The sequence below is a fragment of the Lipotes vexillifer genome, unplaced genomic scaffold, assembly GCF_000442215.2.
Source record: "Lipotes vexillifer unplaced genomic scaffold, Lipotes_vexillifer_v1.1 scaffold240, whole genome shotgun sequence".
Lineage (NCBI taxonomy): Eukaryota > Metazoa > Chordata > Mammalia > Artiodactyla > Lipotidae > Lipotes > Lipotes vexillifer.
This window is the reverse complement of record NW_006797481.1, coordinates 2,474,455-2,480,017: the sequence shown is the minus strand read 5'-3', so window position 1 is coordinate 2,480,017 and position 5,563 is coordinate 2,474,455.

Sequence of the window (5,563 nt, the reverse complement as noted above, 5' to 3'; positions counted from 1 at the left end):
GGGGGGGAAGAAGTGCATTTTTGCACACAAACTCATGCACAAATAAGGAATGACCATGACATAATTTTTTTTTTTGAACAATCATATTAAAACACACATCTCGCACTAAATGTGGTCCATTCTGTGTGATCATGCAGACACTCCTCAGCACTCCTGAGACAACGGGGTGCTGCGACTGCTCAGACCTTACAAAAAAACTTCTCCCTGGGCTTCCCTGGTGGCGCAGTGGCTGAGAGTCTGCCTGCCGATGCAGGGGACACGGGTTCGTGCCCCGGTCTGGGAAGATCCCACATGCCGCGGAGCGGCTGGGCCCATGAGCCATGGCCGCTGAGCCTGAGCATCCGGAGCCTGCGCTCCGCAATGGGAGAGGCCACAACAGTGAGAGGCCCGCGTAATGCAAAAAAAAAAAAAAAAAAAACTTCTCCCTGGGTATGTCTAATGCTGAGCAATATCTTGCGGCCGTAACCAGTTTTGGGAAACTGCTAAAAGCCATTTGATGGAAATCAGCAGAATGACATGGGTGATACAGTGGTGAAATGCTGGTAGGGGGCTGTGATACACAGCTGTAAAATAGCTGGGCCAATTTACGGGTGTGGCTTAGAAACCAATCTCAAAAACGACTTCAAAAGAATCAGCATTTGCGAAGAGGATTACAGGTGACTTTTTTTTTTTTTTTTTTGCGGTACGCGGGCCTCTCACTGTTGTGGCCTCTCCCGTTGCGGAGCACAGGCTCCGGACGCGCAGGCTCAGCGGCCATGGCTCACGGGCCCAGCCGCTCCGCGGCATGTGGGATCTTCCCAGACCAGGGCACGAACCCGCGTCCGCTGCATCGGCAGGCGGACTCTCAACCAGTGGCGCCACCAGGGAAGTCCAGGTGACCATTTTTTAAGACAAATATATACTTCACATTTTGGATATATAAAATCTGGCATGATTAAACAAATTAATTTTATAAAAGCAAAAAGTTACAATACTAAAGTTTACGGCCATCATATAACACACCCACAAATGTTCCTTAGTACTTAGTAAAAAAAACAATGGACATTTCTTGAACTAGTCAGTTCCGTAAGACAGAATTCAATGAAGAACATTTAAAAAATTATTTTTTAACCCAAGCCTAATTGATATTGAAAAATACAAAAGTTTTAACGATTTTAATTAAAAGTATCTGGTTATTCATCTACACTTATAATCTCCAGAACTCTTTTAAATGCTTTTAAAAATCATAAAACCTAACCAAGGTAGAAAGCAATCTTCAAAAGACAGATCATTTATCAAGATGTTCCCATTTACCATTTGATCAGCCATCAAATTTCACCTAAAAGCTATTTTATAGCTGTTTCACATGTAGTTCAAGAAAATGTTAAAAATGGTGGTAAACATATAAGAAAATCATCTGACAAAATAAAGGGACTGCAGATCATGTTGTTCTTGCCTAAATTTTAGCCAGATAGAAACTTCTGTGAATCACTACTTCTTAGATGTTCACTGACCAAATTCTCAGGAAATGTACTTTGGCTCAGAAGTTTGATATTTTTATCAGATTTTAAAGGAACATTACATGTGAGTTTTTGCACCTTAAACCAAAAAGAAAAAAAAAGCTGAAATAATATACAAAACCGTAACTCAGATCTTGAAGATACTTGGGGTGGAAAAATACATGTGTGCATATACAAATGAACATGTATGTACATATTCACGTATATGCATGCACATGTATGCGTATATACATATTTAAATGAGTTTTTAAAGCAAGCTGAAAAGCAGTGCGTTTTGTTGGCCCAGCAACTGGATAAATGCACTTTAGAAATAGTCTGCACAGCTACACCTCTCAAGAGTAGGCATTAGTTCCACACAGAGATCTGGCAATCATCAGACCCAAAGTTTTCAGCCCATAAAAAGGAGTTACCTTTAGAGCGAGGCAAATACCACAAATTTCTGTTCATCAGGATTGTTAGATGATCTCTGTTGATAAAGACAGGAGAATCCACTAACAGTACTTAGTTTTACATGCTTCCAGTCATAAATACCAAAATACCTTCTTCAATAACTGTTAATCCCACACATTTACATCATAAATGTAATAGCCTACATCATAGGCTATAAAGTGCCATTTTTGATCCAGTCCATATTTTGAAGGGATTTACAGATACAGGTAAAATTTGTAGCCAGGCACTAGTTACAACCTTGAACAATCTTTCCAGATGAGGCCACGTCTGTTCTCAGCCACTACTACCCTCAACCTTTTTCAGTCAGGGTCACCAGAAAGTTTTTTCACCCCTAACATAAACAGCAGTAAATTCTCCAAGGGCGAACATACCATATTCCTGACTTTATAGGATAAAAACGTGGCAGTTCAGGAAGACTGTTATCTGCTACATTTTGCAGGCACTGTTCTCCTAGTGTTGCTGAGGTTGATGGTCTACCTTATTTCTTCATGTCTAATATTTTTATGTCATTAGGTTAAAAAAATGACAGTAGATTAAAATCACCTTAAGGCAATGTAAGAGAAAATTCACTAATAAGCTGATGACTAGCTGAGATCTTAACTCACCTGATGTCTTAAATAACTAAGTTCTGTCACATAAAGTGAAAACTTGACAAAGCAAAGATGTGGAAGAGTACGTTTCTCAAAAGGAAAAGTATCTAAGAACAGTCACCTAACAAGAAGAAAGCTGAGTAAATTTACAGAGACTCTAATTCTGTCAGAGAGAAAATGAGAAGAATTCTGAGAGCAGTTACAAATCTGAAAGGAAAATAGTGCCTAGGCCCAAGCAGTAACGATTCTGTTTATTATTATTATTTTTTTTTTTGTGGGGGGGGGGGCGTTGCGGGCCTCTCACTGTTGTGGCCTCTTCCGTTGCAGAGCACAGGCTCCGGACGCGCAGGCTGAGCGGCCATGGCTCACAGGCCTAGCCGCTCTGCGGCATGTGGGATCTTCCCGGACCGAGGCACGACCCCGCGTCCCCTGCATCGGCAGGCGGACTTTCAACCACTGCGCCACCAGGGAAGCCCTCTGTTTATTATTTTTTAATGTGAGCTATAAAACTCAAAAGTTATATACTTTATTGTGTTGAAAATACACAACATAAAAATTTCCACCTTAGCCATTTTTAAGTGTACAGTTCAGTACAGTCACATTGTTGTGAAATAGATCTCCAGAACGTTTTCATCCTGCAAATCTGAAACTATACCCGTGAAACAATTCCCTTCTCTTCTCTTCAGCTCCTGGTAACCTCCCCTTTACCTTCTTTCTCTATGAATTTGACTACTTTAGCTACCTCATAAGTGGAATGACACGGTAATTTTCGTTTTGTGACAGGCGTATTTCACTTAGCACAACTTCTTCAAGCTTCATCGAGGCTGCAGCGTGCATCAGAATTTCCTTCTTTTTAAAAGGCTGAAAAATATTCCATTGTATACATATACGTTTTGTATAATCCATTCATCCGTCAATGGACATCTGAGTTGCTTCTATCTCTTGGCTATTGTGAACAACACTGCTATAAACATGGGTGTACAAATATCTCTTTGAGAATCTGCTTTCAACTCTTTTGGATATATACCTGGAAGTGGGATTGTTGGGTCATGTGGTAATTCTCTTTTTAATTTTTTTGAGGACTCTCCAGATTGTTTTTCGTAGCGGTTGCACCATTTTACAATCCTACCAACAGTTCACAAGTGTTTTAATTTCCCCACATCCTCATCGACATTTGTTTATTTTGTTTTGCTTTTCTTTGGAGTAAAAAAAAAAAAAAAAAAGCTATATACTTTTTACGTCCACAGCAAAGTTTTCAGTTTAAGGTAAGTTAGAAAAATGGAAATAACTGTCTAAAAATTTTCAAAATTTAAAAATGTATATAGCCAACTAGATCATTGTTCCCAGAACTTAAAACGTTTTAAACTCCAAGTTATTTTTACTTAGATCTCTACTTATTCTTTCTTTTGAACACCCTGTCCTTATTCTAGCCCATCCGGGAGCAGAAGATAAGTAAGGGTGCATTCAACTGTAAACATGGGAACAGCTGCCAGTGGTAGAGAAGGGGATGAGGCGGGCGTGCATGACAGGAGAAGGGCAGAAGGGCAGATCTGGCACCTAGACCGGCTTCCCTCTTGAAGATTTCCTTTCCAATCACTGCCACAAGCACGTTCAGGAACATCAACGGCAGCTCCTGAAAGGAAGCTGACTTGCCTTTTCCCTAAAACAGCTGAGAACTGAGAGGCTCCCATCACCAGCAGTGGCCACCTAGACTGCCAGAGGAAGCTCTCAACGGCCCACTTGACTTTGGGAGTGACAAGGTGGAAGGCGCAGCAACTGTGCCTTGAATAATAATAATAAATGACCCACACTGCTTCCTGTAGCAGTGCATTTCTCTCATTCTAACAGATCTAACCAGACCCATGCTCCAATTTTGTACACAATGCATCTATTTCCCTTCTGTTCCTACTTTATCATAATTATTTGCCATTAGGCCCTTTGTAAAGTTTGCAAATTTACCTCATAAAAACTTACTCATTCACTCAACAACTAATCATTAAGCATCTGATACATAGCTACTGTGAGAGTGGCAAACGAGACAAAATCACTACCCTCGTGGAATTTATAATCTGGTAGAATGCCATTAATCAAATAATCACATAACTATCTATGTCTATTGTTTCAAGGACCATAAAGAAAAAAATAAGGGATAATGAAAGTATAACTGGGCAATCCTTAAATTAGATGTGGGAATGAGGCAGTCAGGGAAGACTTATCTGAAAAAAATGACAAGCTGATACAAATAGCCAAGTAGAGAGTGGTAGGAGCTTTCTAGACTAAGAAGGCATATGCAAAGGCCCTGAGGTGGGAAAGCTCAGCCAGGGTGACTGGAGCTTGTTAACAGGGGGGAGGGGGAGAAGGACTAGATGGGTAGGAAAGCACCCAGTTGTGCAGGGCTGTAAAGCATGTCAAGGACTGGAGATTTTATGCTAAGTCCAGTGGGAAGTTATTGAGGCATTTTCAGGCTACATGTTAGTGTTTATTAAAAATTAATGCAACTGTATACTAAGATTTATTAAGTGAATAAAGAAAGGTGCAGAAGCATATATACAGGGCTTCCCTGGTGGCGCAGTGGTTAAGAATCCGCCTGCCAATGCAGGGAACACGGGTTCGAGCCCTGATTCGGGAAGACCCCACATGCCGCGGTGCAACTAAGTCCATGTGCCACAACTACTGAGCCTGCTCTCTAGAGCCCACATGCCACAACTACTGAAGCCTGCGCGCCTAGAGCCCGTGCTCCGCAACAAGAGAAGCCACTGCAATGAAAAAGCCCACGCACTTCAACAAAGAGTAGGCCCTGCTCGCCACAACTAGAGAAAGTCCGCGCACAGCAACGAAGATCCAATGCAGCCAAAAATAAATTAATTTTTAAAAAGTGTACACAATACACTATCATTTATGTGGAAAAGGGAGGGAGAATAAATGTTCATATATAGGTATCTCTGAAAAAAATACAAGACACTGGTAACACTAGTGTCTCCTGAGATGGGAACTAGATGGCTAGGAGACAGTGGGAGTAACAAT